At 39.8% G+C, this 21,846-nt stretch overlaps 1 non-coding gene across 1 annotated transcript; it reads right to left on the reverse strand.

Moving 5' to 3' along the window:
- Positions 1-397: 397 nt before the first annotated feature.
- On the reverse strand, positions 398-470 carry Trnak-cuu. The gene has a single exon. It is a non-coding gene; the product is annotated as a tRNA-Lys (tRNA).
- Positions 471-21,846: the final 21,376 nt, after the last annotated feature.

The following is a 21,846-nucleotide window of genomic DNA, read 5'->3' on the forward strand; positions in this document are numbered from 1 at the left end:
AACAAATTCATACTAGTAGTGATATCGTAATCAACCCCACAACAAAAAATAAAAAATAAGTGTAGATTATTCGACTAATAGCTCATAAAATGTTAAGACACTTTGTACAAGCTCTGAGAGAATTGCATGTAGAGATAAGTTATTCCGTCTCATTAATTTGTACTATGACACATATTTTACTATCCCTTAAACACTATGAACTATTATAACATTCCTTCAACTATTGTAAACGTAATACACTTTTTTCAATGGCTTTAAAATTGTATATTTTAATCTTTTATTTTGTCCAGCAACTTTATTACTTGCTGAATTAAAACGTAACTAACGTTCATGGTATTTATAAATATTGTTTCAGAAATAAAATTATACTATGATAATTATTTAAGAAAAAGTGTTACGCCCAACGTGGGGCTCGATCCCACGACCCTGAGATTAAGAGTCTCATGCTCTACCGACTGAGCTAGCCGGGCAGTTGTAAATCAGGAAGATTAGTAAACAACAAACTTACATTTAGACTGATCGATAGAGTGGAGTACAAAAATAGACAATTTTGTTTGCAAAACATTTGTTCGTGATAAACAACTCACCTAGTTAACATAATTACATACATAATTCTTATTCACTTAAGCATTTTCAGAAAATTTAAATATATTTGTTGTACAGCATCACAAAATCTCTGGATTCTGAAATTTAATGCGTTATGCGTACTATGGTTATAATTCGAATCACGAATACATTAGCTGCTGATTTGAGAAGAAATTAAATCAATTAACAACATATATCTGAAACTACTACAAGTACAGTAAAATAGATTAAAGGTACTTATCCTCGACGATTTAACGGCACCGAAATCCAAACGCAATTGAAGAAACATTTGGCGAATAATCTTGTTTTGATTGAACAATTTCCACATCCAAGTGTCTTTGTTTGCTATAAAAGCAATCAATGCATACCACCATTAGAAGCAGGTAAAGTGAAACGAAACAATTTTAAATACTTTAAAGTACCAGTAAAACAAACAACTCCTAGCTCATACAGCAGACACAGCAATCGAGCCAACTACCCGTGTCATTCAAAAGTGCCCCAAACCCATAGCGCTTTAACTTCGGTAACATTATCGGATCCTACATATCTCGGTACGGCACTGCGTGGCGCAATGTTTTGGTTTATAATTTTAGCATGACATTCTGAGCGTCACCAGCTAAATATGCATGCATGCTAGCCACGCGTATTACCTTCTCCCCATCCCTCGTTCCCCATTTACTCGCACCCCATTCGTTCAACAATTGAAAATCATCCCCTCGACCACTGGCTGCCTTCCTGCCGTGCTTTGTGGCTAGAGATGCCTGAAAACTGTACGGCTGGTGCTTGTTGCTGCAATACGGGATGCGATGCGGTTTGCCGCCTGACTGAAACTCACCCCACCCGCTGTGACGGCGATGCTGGGCCGTACGTTGTGAGGCGTTTAGACCAATCGCTACGGTACCGGAAGCGTGGCCATTGCCTAGCGACACCCCACTGGAGCCGGGTGCAGTTGACTTTCGATTAGAATATCGGAACGCCGGGGACAAACTCGATGTCCAGCGGGGCCAAATAGTATTTGTTTGCCAGAATATTTTTAACCGTACTTTGCGAAAGTACGGGCTTTGCGTCACTGAACTTGCTAACCTCTCTTTCCGCTGGCTAAATTTCCACACCACGCCGGTATCGAGTGAATACTAATGTAAACAAGATATCGTTCGGAATTTTTTTTGATTTTATGTCAATTTTCAATTCCCTCGGTGGTCGGAGGCCGACAGGACTTTCGGCACACACAAAACGCGTAACGCACGGTTTGCTATCAGCAGAGACTGGAGGCTGTGCACCAGCAGCAGCAGTATTGGAGGTTTACGCGACTCCAGCTCGATAGCCATGCGCACGTTTTTGGCAACACATTTAGCCGGCGGGCTCGCACTGGAATCGCACTGAATAATCGATGCGCGATTGCTGGACCAAAACCTGCAGCCGGTCTTCGGTTGTTTGGGGGTATGAAGCATAAAAGGGGTGAGTGTTAGTAATGCGTTCGGTTTTCGACAATTTCTAAGCTCCGACCGCAGCTCCATTTCAAACCGAACCGATTTAGAGGGGAGTGATCGATACCGGGCGTTGCTGCTCAGTACTACCTCCAGGTACACGAAAATTCGCTTCCGCGTGTACAGTTTGCCGATGGGTGTATCAATGTGTATTTCAGTGTGTGTTTGTGTGCGTATATGTGTGTGTGACGGCAAGAAGACGGAATGGTCGCCAGAAGGGAGTACATTTTTGGTCGACATCGATTCGACAGCGGTCAGGCAAAATCAAGTTGCTGTCGCGCGTGGTACGGCTGAATTTCCCTGAAGCCGACGCGTCGCAACCCGGCTGCCGGAGCTGGAGTTGATAGGTACCGGTGCCATATGAAACGCAGCATGCCACACGTACGCCAACCATGTACATCGGTAATGACAACTGGTTAATTGAATTTGCCGTTTGGCAGAGCGTATCGCACCTAGCATCAGCATCACAACGCTCCCTTCCCAGGCTCCACCGGTCAAACCAACGATGGCAAGCGCAATTTAACGCACTGCGGAAGTCGACGCAATTTGGAGAATTTTTCGTACATTCCAAATGGGCGACCTTTTGGGGTACTACCTACTCGGTTGAAATCCGCTTTCGCTCGTTCTAAACCACTCCGGTACGGCTCCTACAAAACGATGAAAACGTTGCTCTCCTTCACAAAGTGGTACGCACACTGTATTATCGTGCTACCAACGTGGTACTGGTCGCTTCTCACATTCCAAAAAGGACTCCCCAGCACGTCTTCGAATGAACGGTTAGACACCGCAAGTGACCGTAGCACTTTTGCCGACACGGTGTACCAAGAGCCTGGCGAAAATTGAGGACCGCGAATACCGCAATCGTGTGTTCGCCGAGGGACAAACTTTGCCGCTGCCCAAAACGCGAGCTTCTAAATCCGCCCTGGCCGAATCCGGTTGAAAGGTTTAAGAGAGCCTGCTGGTTTGCTGGTTTTTTGCTTTACCAGCCCCACCAGAGCGCTAAGAACGTAGGGGCTTGTGCAGTGCGCCCACTGCACAATGGGCAGTTTAGAACAAATTTCGGGATAAAATTATTTTTGCAGAAATTGTTTGTTTTTATCGTTTGTAGTAAAGAGTTATGATAGTAAATAACATTTTATATGTAGTTCGCATCCATACCACCAGGTGGCGCTACATAAAATAGTGTTTTAAGGGACCTTTGCTTAATTTTATTAATTTTGTGTGTTTTTTTTCTTGTATTTGTTGTTTCTAATAGTATAAACCATATTAAAATAAACTGTAATGTTTTATAATAAATGAGCAAAACATAATAATTTTGAATAAGATAATATTTTCTGTTTTGTATAGAACAATTGTAGCTAATTTTCATCACTTTTACTCACAGGTAGTACAAATATTAAAATTTTACATACACAACTTAGGTGGATGCTATTACAAGCTTCTGACGTCTTGTTCACATTTCTAGAGACATGAATAAAGGCATTTAAATAATTCGGTAGAGCAGGTACATTGAAATAAAGTAGTTCCCAAATTCGTCATGAAAAGCAGCTCATATTGTTAGTCTTTGAATATTCATCCTATACTTTTCCAAGTCCTGTACTGCCTTCAGAAGGGGTAATAAAACTAAACATTGTATGTTCTTGGTTTTACAACTATCCGAAAAAATCAAAGTTCAACGATAGCTACAAACAAAGTATTTACTTCATTAGTAAAGTTAAACTCTGTCTTTGTTTTAGTGCGTGTAGCTACTGATATTGAATTGGTTAACGAATCAGAGGAATACAGCTCATTATACAAAATGTCCTTCTGGATGCATTTTCTTTCTTGCAAAATATTCTTTGTAGCATACTCCCCTATATCCTTATATTTAGTTTGTCATGACTTTTGGGAGTTTCTTCTCCCAAAGCGCCAATAGATGCTGGTGCATTCATAACGTTTTCCTGTTATTCGTATAATTTCAGAATTATTTTCCTTACATCCGTCTATAATCTGGAGTAGGACCAAAAGTTTTTTGATTCTAATTTGCTTCATTATATTTAATAATAAAGTTAGGTTAGAAGAGAAATTTACATATTAGATAAGTACATGAGCTGAAACTAAGATACACAGCTTCGTAATGGAAATTAAAATCACGTAGAATATAGTTTTGTAGAATACACTAAATACGCTACACTAGGCTCCTATGGAGCCGCCTAGTTGCGCATGTGTCTGTTTTTAGAAAAAGTTGATGTGATAAAACTTCAATAAAATTCGCGTTCGCAAACTTTCGCAGAATATTTCTTCACAGATTGATAGTATATATATTACACTATTATGTGACATATATGAGACAACGCCACTCTACGCCACTTCAATAATGGCATCATGTCAAAAATAAAAATGATGAAATTTTTTAGGAAGTTTCTTCAGTAATTATCGTTTATTTTTGCATAAAATTAACTTAACTCAAAATCTTTAATGTATTTTTAAAGCTGACTAAATATCCTTTTTAAAATATCTAAACTTATCAAAATCAGTTTATATTTGAAAAAGTTACAAAGGTTCAAAATTTTCCAATAAAAGTGAAAAATTTTCTGCGTTTTTTTAACAAATCTCGACTTTGAAAGGTCTTTTCTAGAGAACCAGAAAAGATAAACAGCTCATATTTGGTATTTTTCTTAGTTTAACCCTTAGTATTAAAACCTATTATTTGGAATTGCGCTATTACAAAGTTGATTTTTTGAATTTCATCCCGGCAAATGCCCATTGTGCACTGGTTGGTCTTTAATGTGGTTTGCGATTGTTTCCGAGTCTGTTGGCGGGAGGTCCAAGACCTCGGATGAAAATGGAATTAACCTGCTGTTTCACTTTCAACTGTAGGTATCCCTGGGGTATTCTGACCAGAATCCATTCATGTAACGCACAGTAGTTTACGAAAGTTTATCCTACAGCCCCTGGGTTTTCATGTTAAACCACCATCTTAGTGAAAGATTATATCATACAAGTATCACTCTAGCATTTGTTGGCAAATTTGTGTGATGTATGTGAGTCACACATGGTTTTCATTCGATGAAATGAAAAAAAAATAATGTTGCAACAAACATATGAATAAGAAAATATGTTTTAAATTGCAGTTTTAAATTAATAAATTTATTAAGTGAACGTACAACAATTCAAATAATTCTTTGGCATAACAAAATTAATTAGTCAATACAAAGTGAGAGTATGAGTTCATCTAAGCGCAAATAGTTTTATTGATTATTTTGCATTTTTAATTTGTATGTAATTATTTATAAACGGAATGAGGATACAATACGGCCGTATTTGAACACATTAAACTGTTACTTATGATATACTTACTGATAAAGATATCAAATAAAATAAATGTGACTGTCCCCAACTACAGAAAATGATTCTCTATCCCCATTTTCAATTCGACACGAGGACATTTCTTCAACTCAATGTGCTGAGGAATTCAGTTTCTCTTTCAATAACTTATATTTCAATAATTCTTCTATTTTATTTCAACAGACAACGTTCAGGGCGTGGACGACATATAAACTGATTTATGTTGAATTAATGCTTATATAATTATACTATATATAACTAGATGAATAAATAATAATACACTATAAATAAGATGGTTATCTTTACTCAGGCAATCATTTGAATAATTTAAATAACTGAATTTGTACGATCGCTAAAACCAAGTCAAATAATAAAATGCATATTTGTGTTTATGAACAAATATTATAAAACTTAAAATACACGCTAACAATAGAACGTAACTTTCAAACCAAACGTTGAAATAAATGAAGAACTACCCTTTTCATAAATTTGACTGACCCATAGTAAGCGAACAAACTATTCTAATTTGATATTTTTTATTTAATATAGCCTATACAACAGAGATTAATTGTGCTTAACCAAATATTTCGTATTTATTCAAAATTAATATTAACAATTTTATGCAATGCAGTGGCATTAAAAACTTTGATTCTTAATAACCTAAGTCTTTCAAAAAACGCCACTTGTTGCATAACGGATGATATATCAAACTTAACATAAAATACTATAGTAGTACTGCCATGCAAGTACTACTATTCAATTTAAATCGCTTGCATCCATCCATTCGCATCTCGTTGCTTCCCTCACTTAAACGCTCACGTAACATAAACCTATCCCCACTATCGTGAACCATTAACCCATAACATGCGGCTTCCTCATTCAGGTAACTCGCTCCAGTTACCCACTGCGGCAGATGCACGACGTCGAATCGATTGCGATCGGTTCTTTTTTGTGCGCAATCAGTTTTCAGTGGAAAAATTATTTGTCGGAAAATGTTTCGACCTCGATTGACAGCTATGGATGGGAAGCTATATGTTGTGCTGGCCCATCAGTGCTTCGTAATCATTTGCATTGCCACTCGTTCCTACAGCCAGCTTCGTACGTGTAGTGATAGAGAAGCAAACAGAGGAGCAGAGGGTGCAATGGCGGCTGAAATCAATACGCAATTATCACTTTATGTACATTAAATTAATTTATTGCGTGAACACTTCATCACCAAACAAAGCGAGCGGCAGCAAAAACAAAGCACTTCAAAGCAATTCCGGCTTTCTGTGGGTTGGTAAAGTGAAGCAGAAATAACCATTCAAATCGAAACCATATGACGCATCTTCTGACGAAGGCAGATAATAGAAATGTGCTGGCGAGAGAAACAGACAAAAACGATGATATTACGCAGCACTATCACTTTGGTTTGGGTGACGTTGAGTGTGAATGTTATCATTCAAAGCTGAAAACCGATAAAGCAACTTCCTGATTACTCGGGACTTGTCTGTGTAATGTAAGCTTGAATTTGCAACAAAAATCATACAATAAGTTTTTTTAAAGGAGGTAATGATGAAAAAAATCAAATTAAATCAAAAAATAAATAAATGCCGTTAAATTGTTACTCAAACCCACCTATTATTGTCTCAATGCATCAGTTTTTGGCAGCGTGTCACCATTCTGGTCTCTACGACATTAATTGTTAGCAGTTTTTTTTGTCTCAAAGATATACATTTCATTATTTTTTGTCTCAAAGGTATACATTTTTGACTGTAAGCTATTTTTTGTTAATACTACTTAACCTAATGTGATGCTGAGAATTATACAATTATACAATTTAAATTAAGTTATTTAAAATTAATTTGATAGAATCTAAAATATAACAATTATTATGGCACTTATAATTATTGGATGTTTGAACGGAGTGAAAAAATAAGCAAGTGTTTTCAGATGTAGGCAATGATATGATGGTCCTGATATATTAAGTATTATTAGTTGTTTTTTTTACAAGAAACTATTCAATTATACGGTTTTCGATGGTTTTTGTAAGGTAAAACCACAGTTGTCTGCACAAAAATATTTTAAATTTACCATGATTCCTACTAGGGTCTAAAGCTTTTGCCCTACCCATCAAAAATTGGTGCATTAGAGTCAAAAATGGATGCACACTTTCAAAAATGGATGCTTGACATAAATACTTAGCGGAAAAAACTGTAAATAATCAACTTAAAATTTATCTCATTAGATTAGATTTCGTTTCTTGCTTGTATGTACCAAAAATGTAGCCTGCTTTCAAACTTGAACGGCGAAATAAAACAAACACAACTTATTTACACATTCCTTTGTTTAATGAACACATTTATGCAATACTAGACGCCAATCGTTTTGTGTGGTCGACGTTAGTCCGTGAACGAAAATCCGAAACATTCACACAATACCGAAACACAGCGATTGGTACCGTGGGTGCACAAAGTCGAGCTTGATTCGTAAATTTGGCTGATCGTTACGATCGCAGAATTGTAGCAGCGGCAAGGGAACGATGATGAGAAATTAAACGATGGATGTGCTAAATTGCAACGATTTCGTAAAATGAGCTGACCTTTCAGGCGGGAAACAAGCTTCAACGAGTTGGGAAGAAGACACAGAAGATGGGGAGAGACAGTGAAGATTTTTTGTTTATGTTTACTTTGTTTTTGGATTGAGTATCATAATTCGCATCGGTGGTGTGAACTTATCGTTTCTGTCGACTATGCAACTTGATGTGCCCGTTGAGTCGTTCCTCAATGTTGTTATGCATGCGTATGGTGAATATGATCTTGTCAAAGGAAGCTTTTTATTATGTCGAAGAATCTAAAAATATTTATAAAATGTGAATGAATATAACTAAATAAAACAATAACTACAATATAACTACATAAAATCCCTTTGCCTCTAGCGATAGCTAAATGCGAGCAATCAAAGCTCATTTCCAATTTCAATTAGATTTGTTTTTTATAGTTTCAAACCTTGAATAAATATCTACAGTATCATTGTCATTGTCGTCAAAAAACAGCTGAAAATACAGCTATCTGCAAAGAACGTGCTTCATACTTTAGCAGTTGAAACCCCAAATTAATTCCTTAATCCAAACAAATGTCACTGAAATGCATTCCCAAACAATACAATATTGGACCGCAAGCTACTAGCAGCAATATAATCTCTCTTCCTCGTACACTATCCTACAACCGTTGGCGATCTGCATTAAAAATTCCATTTGAATATGGATCGTTAGGCTGCATGCGTCGCTCGACTCATTGACGGACGAATCAGCGGGGAAATACAGCACGGTTATAGCAAAAGTAATAACATTCCTTTGCATGGCCACGCATTGCTCAATTATTCACGATTACCAATACACTCACGGCAGTCACCAAACGGGCTAGTTTTTGTTGTGTTATTCACATCATTCAGCTTCCCGCGGATGTTTTTTTTATTTTTGTTTGCTTTCAGACCTGCACAAGAACGGTGTGACCAGCTTTGATGAAATAATGAACAATATATGAATGAAACAGCACTGACTGTGCTGCGGGTTGCAGTGGGTTGCAAATGTTTTACCACAAGTTTTGCTATCTTTTGTCAAATGTGTTCGAGGACAATTCTAACATCTAATACATATTTTATTTTTCCATTTTTCGTTTACATCCAGTTACAACGTACAAGGAAAATAAATATGCAAGAGTATATTGAAAAAAAAAATCAAACGATCTATCGCATTAGCACGTATTCGAGTTAATTAAAATTAATACAATAGTTTTACAGATAGCATAAGCATGCATAAAAATACAATATTGTTAACAAATGAAGATGCTCAGAAGGATACTTGGCCCCGTATGTGTGGAAGGACAATGGAGGAGCCGATATAATGACGAGCTATACGAGATGTACGGCGACCTCACTGTCGTACAGCGTATTAAGCTCGCCAGGCTCCGGTGGGCTGGCCATGTTGTACGCATGGAAACGGACGACCCAGCCCGTAAAGTCTTTTTAGGCCGTCCACAAGGACAGAGGAGGCGTGGTAGGCCCAAATTGAGGTGGCAAGATGGCGTGGAGGCGTCCGCCATTAAGGCCGGGATAACGGACTGGCAGACGAAGGCGCGAGACCGTGAGCGGTTTCGGACACTCCTGAGGCAGGCCAAGACCGCAAAGCGGTTGTAGCGCCGGATAAGTAAGTAAGTAATTGTTAACAAATAAATTTAGGCATAAATATCTAAATAAGGGAAAAGTTCATTCAATTGTGCAGTAGGATTACACTCGCAAACAAATTCAAAAATAGTAAGATGGACAGGGATCACCATTAGGATAAGGATTAAACGAACAAGGATAGCACAACGCACAAAGAAATCATAAGCGTACCATAAGCCACTGCAGGAATTATTTCATATAAATAGGGATCTGCGAAACAAGGTAAAAGTAACGTGTAAAAGATTAAATTTAAAAAGAAATAAAGTTACAAGTTTATGAAAAAAGAAACTCTGTATTTTGCAATAGGACGGACGGACAAACTTTGAACTTGCTAGTATTATTTGGACTCCGACACAACAATATTTAATAGATAGGCTAGAATCAGTTCAACGCAAGCTTACTCATTCGTTGTTTTATCGTCTCCCGTGGTCTCGTAATTCTGTTTGCCCCAGTTACCGTACAAGTTATTGTTATTTGGCCTGTTATTTGGACTAGAACCTCTGAAACATAGAAGAAAGACGACACAGTGCTTATTTATACACAAACTTGTTAGCGGATCTTTAGATACCACGTCAATTCTTAGTAAATTGAACTTTCAGACCTTCAATAGAATGTTAAGAACCAGGACATTATTCAACATTGAATTCAGATCGACTAATTTTGGATCTAATGCTCGTTTATTAAACATGATAAGTGCCTATAACTCGCTAGAAAACAATGTCGACTTGAACTTAAACTTAAACAATTTACGGACCTTTTTACATAGCTTAGTATGACGCATCCATAGTTTATGTTATTTATTTATTTGGTTAATTAACAGTTAAACTAGTTATGCCTTTCGATGCGTTTTTGTTAGCACTGTTGTACAGCATTAATAACAGAAATTAGTATGTTATGTATGCTTACGCCAGATGGATAACTTTCGGAATTAATAATAATAATAATAATAATAATAATAATAATAATAATAATAATAATAATAATAATAATAATAATAATAAAATAATAATAATAATAATAATAATAATAATAATAATATAATAATAATAATAATAATAATAATAATAATAATAATAATAATAATAATAATAATAATAATAATAATAATAATAATAATAATAATAATAATTAATAATAATAATAATAATAATAATAATAATAATAATAATAATAATAATAATAATAATAGTAATAATAATAATAATAATAATAATAATAATAATAATAATAATAATAATAATAATAATAATAATAATAATAATAATAATAATAATATAATAATAATAATAATAATAATAATAATAATAATAATAATAATAATAATAATAATAACAAAGTATAAAGAGTTTAAAAAAGTGTGAAAAAGTTCAAACCCTGATGACATCCTTCATCCTACCATCGTGGCCCTAAATCCGTATGGGCTTAAACTGGGGAAAAAATAAAAGTAAGTCAAACCACCACATGGAAGAATGTTAAAATCGAACGTCAATAACAGTCGAGATTATAAAACATACAATACAATCAAACATACACAATTAAAGAATCAAACAGCAGATTCTATACAGAATGGAGCAAACGATGGCTCATTCATCGATTCACCTATAGCACAACCGTTTATTTTACTAGCAAAACGTTGTCCAAAAATCTGCAATCGTCATGGTTTATCCATCTATCATCTCAATTCTGATTACCTACTTACTTATCCGCTACAACCGCTTTGCTGTTCGTTTCCATGCTATTCTGATTACCATCATGAATAATAAAAGCAATACGACAGGGTTTGCCAATCTCTAAAAATTGTTAAAGTTGTTTTGATTCTTTTTTCAAATAAAAAGTATGGTTTGCTCGATTTTCCAAAGTATTAGACTTTTTTCCACCATTGTGTTTACTTAACCCTTTATTTGACAAACCGATCAACTTCTTGGCACCGATTTCTTAAAATAAAGTCACACACCCTTTTTGCTAAGTAGCACAATGTTTGTCAAACCTGGACGCGCTTGTTGTTTACCTCTGCGCCTAGGACAAAGTGCGTTGCCAGTAAAGTGCCGACCGATAAAGCGGAAGACAACATTGCGTTGCTATGACCACTCGAAAATCTAACGCAAGCTGGGTGGAAAGCAACAAAACCAGACCATCGTTTGCATTTCCTTTGAACTCTTTCACACAAACACAACCTCCAAGCCTTCCAATATACTAAAAAACACCCACTGTGAAGTCATCTGCAGTACAGCTTGGTAAGCTAACTCTAACCGCCAATCTTCCATTGCTGTTAGTACATGACATTGCGACGAAGAATGCATCAAACTGTTTCTCTCGTCCCATACTGCCTGTGGCCTTTGCAATTTTTTGAAGGTTACGATGCAGCCAGGCAGTGCACTGAGCAATCTAAAAAAACGCACGAAATCGACTAAAGTGCAAATGGGTACTTTCATACTGCGAATTCCAGGACGCCACAGCACGACGAAATTGATTTTGCCCAGTAATGGCAAACATTTTGCCGCCTGCAACTATTTGAGGTAAACATATTTTGTCGGAATGGTTTTTGCTGTTGAGGGTTTTTTGGTTGTTGAAGTGCCTCCTTCCTTTCCTACCCATCTTTATGACCGTTCTCAAACACCATCGAGTTTCCGGTTGGGTGCGAGCTTTGACTGACTCATCAGTACTATCGCAGGTGCTGGTAACGATAGCGTGCTTTGCACACAGGGAACCGAAAAATCGAAGCTTTTCGTTTCCGGCACATGCGAACGGATGTGCGGGAGAGATAAGCAAACGAAGGGAATGCCCTGGTTTGTCATTTCGAGCGATTTCATGATTCCGCTTCAAATATCTATCACCGAGTTTTTAGAAGAGTTTGTCAAACATTCATACATCGATTGGACGTGAGATGTGCTTGGTAATGAATTTTGCATGCTTTACAATCTATTTCTTTACAGCATCGAAACGGCAAAGTACACACATTTCAATAAAGCCCCTTTATTCGCGTTGAGTTTATCGTTCTGTTTCCAATCAACTACAACTACATGGATATCTTCTCAACTTATACAGAGATTGAAATGCTTTCACAATAAATTATTAAATACATTGGTCATAAAACGAGAATGCAGCCAGGAATAAAGGTATACTCTATTGGATATTGATTTATTTCTTTTTCAATATCGATATTTTGCTTCGATTTAATCTAATATTTCGCTTGAATTTATATAAGTTAAATGTTGTTTGTTAGTTGTTCATGTTTGTTGTTATGCGTAAAGTATTTACAATACCGCAATCATTATTACCATATTGTGAAATCTGAATTATTTTATTGATATTAAAATTTGTTCTTAATCAATCTCATGCATACAATAATGATGCGATTTAAGATAGAATATTTCCCAACGGTTTCAGCATTTCGTACCATTAGTTCCAGCCAATCTTTTTCTCCCGAATCGTCCGATCGGTTCTCATAATCTCGTCCAGAGTGTGTATGTTGGATTAATCATCCACCTTCTAGCAGCACATATGCACAACAAACCCAGCTCGCAAAGAAGTGGTCAGGATCCCACGATTAGCCAGCACAGCTGTTGCTACCCTTGCGATGGTACTATGCCTATCCTCCGATCCAATCATCACCAACGTTGGCCATCGGGTAAACAAGCGGCCAAGGTTTGGGCGCCCTTTCTCGCTGAATCGCACAATTTGCACGAACCAAAACAGCAACATCAGAGAATAGTAGAGAAAAAAAAACCGACAATCGTTCGCTCCACAACCGACAAGGAACGGGAAAATGTGAAGGCCAAATGGCGAAAATATATCGTTAAAAACCAATCATGAAATGCTAAGCGATTAGCACAGACTCTCTTTATTAAGCTCCAGCTACCTCACAGCATATGGACAGTCGCGATAAGCGAAGTATGTGAGCGCGCATAACAGTAGCATTTACACAAATCGTACCTTCGTCTGGTGAACCTGTCGGCCCGATTCACCAAGTAACACCAGCAGCTGGCGAAGACGGGACGATGGCAGACAGCATCGTCGAACAGAACGGGACTCTTCTTTAGACGAGGCTGATTGACTCGCCTCGCACTGTTCCTTCGATTTCTCCAGAAAGGACAGTTGGACAGTAGCACAGCATTACACACAGTTCACGCTGTGACACCACCTCGCCCGTAAGTGGTTCGGATATTTTTACTTCCATCACTATACAACTCCAGTCAAACGCTTCCCTTACAATTTTCAGATAGAGATTTTCGCTCTTCGCGGGAGGCGCCGCACAGCTTGCAAAGCCCCATTAAGTGGGAATGAAAAATGACCGCTTTTTTCCCTCCTGTCGATTTATCTGCTATTGGTTTTGTGCGAGATCGCGACGATCACCGCCAAAGTCGATGGGGATAGAATGGGCCCGCGGGTGAAGGGATGGCGTTATTGGTTATTTGTTTCAGTCGGCCGCACAAAGCGAAACTTGCACCGCGGTTGAACTCACTTCATCATTTTCTGAACTCCGAAGCGCTCCACACCGTGTGGCCCTGCCGCAGTCCATGCTGCATGCAAGAAATGTGGATCTCATTCGGAAAGGTATTCTGTTTTCATTCGATCTTCCGCCCTTGTGCCGGCCCTCCGTGGCATGCCGCGTTTGTTTCATTCTGGGTTTTGCGTGAGTGTGATGAATCGGCTATCGGTTATCGGTTTATGTTTTGTGTTGCCGCGGTCGATTGAATTAACCGGTTACTGGACTGTTTTTTCCGCTTGCATTTACTGTGAGTGTGGTTTGTTTTTATTTTCTTTGACCACAGAGGAGTGGATCAAGGTTTTGACGGGATCGGGATGGCTTTGATGATCGGTTCTGCTCGTCGGTATGATCGTTGCCGACATCGACGGTGTCGCAGAAAACCGGTAGCGACAGGTGAGAAAATTGCACTCTCTTCAAAAGATAACGATCGATATTTAATCGATCGAAGTGATTGTCAATAATTACTGTTCGGTATCGGTCAGTCGAAGCAAAACAAATCCACCACAGAGCGAACGATTTGTTCAAAAGTTTTCTCATAAGTTATGAAATAAACAATGTTTCCAGAATATGGACTTGGTTATCTATTGTAATCAAATTTTGATCAAAAATATGTTTTTAAATATTATACAACACGCTTAGCTTTGCCTTCTGCGTCATGTCATGGTAAAATGAAGTCTTTCTACGGTCCCTCAAAAAGCAATGGTATTACCGAGATAAATATATTTTTAACTCGACCTTTTAAGTAATCGCAATTTCATTGCCACCACCGCTGCTACCACCGTGGGCCAGAAGTATGTTTCGCACAAAAAAATGCGTCGTTTTCCGCTACGAACCGGTTGATCGATTGTTGATCATTGGCTGGAAATCGAAATAAATATCACAAGAACGATCGAACGAACTGCCGCAAGGAACAACACAGGGATTTTTTCAGCCCTCATTTTTTTTCCATTCCACCCATCTGCCTGCATTCAATGATTGTTTTCCTAGAAAAGTTAATTAGCGAATGATTTATAGCTCCGTCGATGGGCTGACCGATTAAGAAGCATATGTTTCCCGACACCAGCACCCGCCAGGGAGAGTGCTCTAGAATCGGCATCATCCGCGGCCACAAGCTTACGGTGTTTGACTTCCAGACTCCGGACTCCGGCATCTTCTTTCATCTCTCCACGTCCTATCGACACATTCTAACGTTTTCCAAAAACGCAAAAATGGAGCACCACACCATAGAAAAAAGTTTCTCTCGCGCGCCGCTTTTGCGTACGCAGCCAGCGCACAGTCGAACGAAAAACCGATTTAGTAACCGAATGATAAATGATGGAAACTTTCGAGCGACCGGGAGGAGCTCGTGGACCCGGTGCATGCCCGCGGCAGCAGTAAGTACGTGTACCAGCGACACGCTTCTTCGCACGATTTTTCGGGTAACGATCCATCGTTTGTTTAAAGTGGGAAAGTTTTCATTACCTCGCACGGATTTTCCGTTTAGCAGGATACGCGGCTACCAGCACCGGCTCCATTATGCCACCATAAAGGCAAGAAAATTTGCGGTATGAGGTTTTGAGGAGGGGGCGAGTACCCCATCGGTAAAATGTCAGCGCTGGTCGACCGTTTGGAAGAGCGTTAGCAGGGCAAATTTTGCCATTGGAAGGTGAAGTTGGATACCATACGGTGCCAACGGTGTTGCACCTGTCGTCGTATTTCAATTTCCTAGTTGAAAAAAAACAGAACACCTTCCATTAGAAAAGTGGCGGCACCAAAAAAGTTGCCAAACTCCGCTTCTCATCTTAGCTGAAACTATGTTGAGCGAGCGGAGAAGGAATTATCTTTCAAATCATTGCAGGAGAGGTAGCGCTACGAGATAGATTTTTCTTCTGTCCTGGAAGCACTCGACAACTTGACGCGCCAGCAAAGGTACTGCACACCATCAACTGAAGCGCGGGAAACAAAAAGCATTCAGGTGAATCAAGTACGGCACGCACGTTGAGCTCGTTCTTTTAGCTCGTTTTTTTCGTCTGTCCAACCGTTTCCACCGGATCGACTGCGGCCCAGCTCATGGCGTTCATTCCGGGAATGAGATGTGAACTGGCGAGAATCGATTTATGCACACTATGCCCAATTCCGTGGGAGCCCTCTCGACCAGTGGGCCTCCGACTTGTAACGTGAGCCGATAGACTCCCCGCTCCACTGTTTAATGGACTCAGCCGCACCGTGGCAGTTGTGCGTAAAGAATGTAATCCGTGGTGCGATTATCCATCGTTAGGACACCTACACCACAGCCACCCTTTGACCACCAAGGTACCGTACCCTTCGGTGCTTTAACGCCTATTCGACCGACTGGTACCGGGTGAACGATTGCGTTAATTAGATTTTAATCGGTTAATGTAAATTAATTCCCATCGCGTTTTGGCTGCTTTTGTTTTTCTCGCCTTCCGTTTTCTTTTTCAGCCAATGTTCCGTTGCACTGCTTACAGGACACGCGTGTTTTTAGCTTACTTCTCAATCATCCCATTGTTTCTTTCTTCTGCTCTAGCTCTCGGAGAGCAAATCAGCAGAACGTGAGCGTGGACACAACACCATCAAAAAACGGTCATCATTAATTGGCGCTTTGTTTCGCACATTTCTAGATCAATTTTCTGCTATTTGTAGTCGGCGATTCGGTTGCTTTCGATTTCGTCAATCACGGTGGTGTGCTTTCCCGCTTTGCCGTTGCTTGTTGCCAATGAGGCGCTGCTCATGTTCACATCCAAATCGTCTTAAGGCAACATTTTGTTCGCTTTTACTTCAGTCACGGCCAACGCCTACGCACAACGCCTTGTAATAGATGTTGGAGGTAGAGCATAAAATGCTGGCCGCGGAGAACGGTTCGGTATGCGTCCCGCCGGGATGGTGGTTGGCAGTTTCATCGATGAGGTAACGAATCAAATGTGATACGGGTGGCATAGATTTTCCTGTGCACGAAGGTGGCTCGTCGATCGCTGATCTAATTGATTCGCTCCCAATGTAACGCACATGGAACGATTTTTTATTCTATTTTCCAGTCACTAATTAATTTACCTGCAGCTCTATAGGTTGATGTGTGGCATTGAGGGGTGAAGGATTTCATAGAAAGCTATCCAGCAAATGCTCAATGCAAATGATTCGATTGAACGCATTCTAATTAATTTTATTCATAATGCCGTTGGTAGGCAAATTATTCAAAAATGTTTTCTAAAATAATACAGCCGTATAAAACACAAAAAATAGCAAACGTTGAAGAGTGGCTTGTCTAATTAATGTTTATTCTCCATTACTTCTTCTTCTTCTTTTTTGGCTCAACAACCGTTGTCGGTCAAGGCCTGCCTGCACCACTTGTGGGTTTGGCTTTCAGTGACTAATTGATTTCCCCCCATAGCAGGATAGTCAGTCCTACGTATGGCGGCACGGTCCATTTGGGGATTGAACCCATGACGGGCATGTTGTTAAGTCGCACGAGTTGACGACTGTACTACGATTCTCCATTACTAGCATTGTTGCCAATTATTACACAATTGTGTAGACACGCCACGATATTTGTGCACATTAATACCCATTAATACCCAGAGTTCTGTGTGTACTCAATCTATGTTGAACAGCCCAGAACAATTATTATGCTGGAATTAAAACTGTTCATTCTAGCATGTTCTGACACAGCGCTTTGGGGACTTCTGATTCAAATTGTATTATCCCGTTCGTCAATTTCTATTAAATTACGCAATGCTTAAGGCTTAACACCAACGCTGATAAACACATCTCATCTTCAGGGGCGGTCCCGTGAATGAACTGTCCCATCGTAGAAAGGATTTTGACTATCCGGCTACGTGGTAATGAATTGAGTCTCGAAAGCCTGTATAGGCCGGCATATCCGCGTAGGACGTTACGCCAAATAGAAGAAGAAGAATTTTCAGGATGCCACAGTCAACTAATACGATTGTCCCTCTACGGGTTCTATCACGACCATTACCTCTGACCGGGAAATTTTGCGTCTTCATCACTGTACGCTGGAAAGTATTTTTTTATGTTGTCCATGTCATCCTCAATTAAGCAATTAAGGCAGAAAAGGCCTATAACTAAAATTAAACATTATACAGTACAGCTGCACTTGCTGCTTTATAAAGATCAAGCAGATTTATGTTCGTTTATCATTCCAAGACAACCCTCACGCACGCCACCATGTCAAATAACTTACACAAACATTATTGTGCAACATGAAAAGCATTTCGCACTGAGTTTTCTGCGCAATGACGTGATACACGTATGATTTTCTTTTCCCGTTTCAGAACGAGGTGAAACATGTCAGATTTACCCGTTGCTTGTGTGCAAACAAAAACTGCCATCTGTCAAACGGCGAACGGAACTCGTCTTCCCAACTACCCTAGCCCTCCCAACGTCATCATCCAAAAGACGGTTCTCGACCGAGCTCGTTGCCTTTCTGACTCGGAACTGCGTTTCGGGCAATATGTTAATTCAACTGAAAATATCTCATCCGTCCGATCGAACACCGGATCGGGTTTCGGGAAAATCACACGCCCCTGAAAGTAGAAACGCATGCCCGCTCCCCCCCTCCTTCCTCCCCTTCTATCACCACTACATCCCCCCCCCACCAACCAACAAAGACAGATAAATATATGTGTACTGCATTTCCATTTTCCGTCAAAGTCAGCTATTCCAGTACTGTTTCGTGCTCTCACGTTGCCAACGGTGGAGCTTGACTTGCTTCATTGAATTCTGCCGCTTCCCCTGCCACTCAATCCTGTCGCTAGAACCTGCACGGGACCGACCCATCACATTCCCTAACAAGTTGTGACTAGTTTCATTTAATCATCTGCACTGTCATCGGCCCCTTGATGAACAGGGAGTGTAGTGTGAGCGGGTTTGTGTGGATGAGTGAAAAATTAGTCTCGATCTTTGCCTCTTCCTATCAGTGATGTGACAGTTTTCAATATCGCCTTCATCTTCCGGCGGGAAGCAAGATCCCCCGCTGTGTCACAGTTTTCCTAATCTCCAAACCTGGGACGGTTCCACGCTGGAGGAAAACCACGAGCCTGAGAAAAACTATCCATCCGCAACCGTCACACAGTGCAGACATCCAACCGAACCTGAGTTTGTCATCGTTCCGTTTTCCCTCATTTTTCCATTTTGTAGCATGTACCTTCCACCACGGGGAAGGGAGATTTTACCCCAGTTACCAACTCACGGGGCGGATGGAAAGGTCTCGTCCTGCCGTATTTCTTGTTTTGACGCTGCTGTATACGCGCGTATGTCAATATGCCGTGTGTTCGGTTGCATGAAAGCGAAAAGGCAGATTGTTCTTCAGAAACTGCCACACCAACACCCCCGCAGGGGTTTTGCCCTGCGAGAGGCAGAAGGGAGGGATTCCGGAAAAACGATACACAATTTCTATGCACCGGCGGTAGCATGATGAAAAATAAATGATACCTTTTTTCCACAGCCCCGTTGGGTTTCATACATTCTAGCGTGAGGGAAAAACGCGGGTTGGAAAAAATAGGTAAGCCGCCAGATTGTAGTGCATTTTTCCTATCGGAAAAGCAAGGCACACGACAGACGCGCCTGCAAACCACCGTGGTAAAATCCTTCGAGGAAAGCATGTAGAATAGGCAAAATTGTTCGACCGATACGGGACGAGGGGATATGTGGTCGTCATTAATATTAGCAAACGACCCGGCCCGACGTTCAGACGATCATCAATTGCGTTCGCCGCACAGGTGGCTCTAGCGCAGCAACATCGCATGACGACTGCTGTTTAGGGCGGCAGGCAGACGCGATGAATACAGCAAACTGGCTGACTGGAGAAGGATCATTTTGTGTGACAAGTATCACACAACAAAACGACACATTAGTTTGTAGTTGTAGCATTTATTAAAAGACACGCTCACGGTTTAAAGGACTATGCTACCTTTATCAATATATTTATTTTATATCATGTTCACTCCTTTTATAAGGTTTTATAAATGTGATAAATTGTACATACGAATAGTGCAAGTCGAATTAGTCTTGAATATTACTTAAAACAAATGGCGATTATATGTAGGAATTGGTGAAAAGGGAGAACATGAAGTTTAAGGGGGTAATGCTATAATTTACTATAAACAGTTTGGCTTGATTCACTTCAAACGCCTGATATTGCTTACCAAAACTGTAATAATGAATGAATTAAGTGAAAATATTACGTTCAAAGCGATTCGCACTTATAAAGGATGAAATGCATCACAAGAGCTCTTAAGTATGTTCGATACAAAAGTGATAGTGGTGTCAGCAATGCAAATAAATTAGTTGTATAAACTCATTGATTTTTTTATACATGCCCTGGTGGAAAATTTTATAAATGGAACATTCAAATTGTGTCCCATTTCGTATGTGTGTCGAGTTATTTGTAACCGTAATTTGTTAATAATATTACAAATGATACAAATACCTTCACAAAAGTACCTTTTTAACATTCCTTTACGATGCTTCACATTAATTGGCTCTAAAGATAGCATAAAAACGGTATTTATAAACCATAATTCCTATATTACGCTTGTAGTTGTTTTAGATAATTAACTAATGCAACTGATGTGAAGTTTCAATGCGTGTCGTGAACAACGAACTAAAAATGTAACCTAAAAATGTAACCACAAGTAGGCTTAAAGAACTAAAAACCACAGAACTAAAAACCACAAGGCCATGGAAATATGTAAATAATCAAATTACATTTCCTCGCGCGAATAGTTTAGATAAACCATACACACAACAGTTTCCGCTGTCGCAAATTTAACCGCCTTGATAAGCCCTCCATGAAATACAGCCAAACACGAGCCTTCGATACTCCCACCAACACTGGCTGTTATTAGATGAAAAACTACAAATCCTACACCGACAACGGCGCACTGGCAGACGCAAGTTTTGCGGTATGGAGCGGAGAATTCAGACATCGTCCATCCTGCTTCCCCCTTTTCCTTTCACGCTCGCACCAATAGTCTAAATGGCTCGCCAGCGAATCGATACTTTATTATAATTCCGCGAGCCATCGATAAAATATGTTTTCGATTATCATCCGATCCCACTGCCGACAGGACAATCGCCCTCTTATTGTTGTTACACAGCATGTTACAACAAATCCTCCGGGTCCCTAGCGACCAACGCCAAGCACTAAGAGGGGTGATATGGGGAAACCCGGATGGAAAGACGAACCCTGCCGCGGGAAATCGTCAGCTCATGATCGTCATCATTATCGTTCCCTTCTGAACGGGGCACAGGGAAGTGTTTACGGAAAATCGGTTTCAACAATGTCGTTGCCATGCCGTAACTGTGCCGCACCGTTTGCGAGCAACATAAAAGGGAGAAGGGAGAGTTTTTGCGTTGCTGCCAATGACGGAGGGGGTTCACTTTCCGATTGTAATTTGTATCCGTGCAACATCGATGCACACAAACACAAATTCACACGTGAATTTACGGTCGATGACATGACTAACCCCTTGGTGCGTTTTAGCATCCGTAGCCCTGAAAACGCTTGCGTGCTACGCAGCCCTGCCCTTATTCTTTTGACGCAGTTTGTATGTGTGTGTGACAGAGAGAAAAAAAGGAAAACAAATCTAGGACCCATGGAATAAATAGTTAGTCTCGCTCCCTAGGGGTGTTGACGTTTAAAGGGATCGCTTGCAGGTTGTGAGTGCTACCAAGTGGCCGTAACCACAGCGCATAAGGCCACATGTTCGCACACCCGATCTGGCACTGTTTATC

This window comes from Anopheles merus, chromosome 2R (assembly GCF_017562075.2).
Source record: "Anopheles merus strain MAF chromosome 2R, AmerM5.1, whole genome shotgun sequence".
NCBI lineage: Eukaryota > Metazoa > Arthropoda > Insecta > Diptera > Culicidae > Anopheles > Anopheles merus.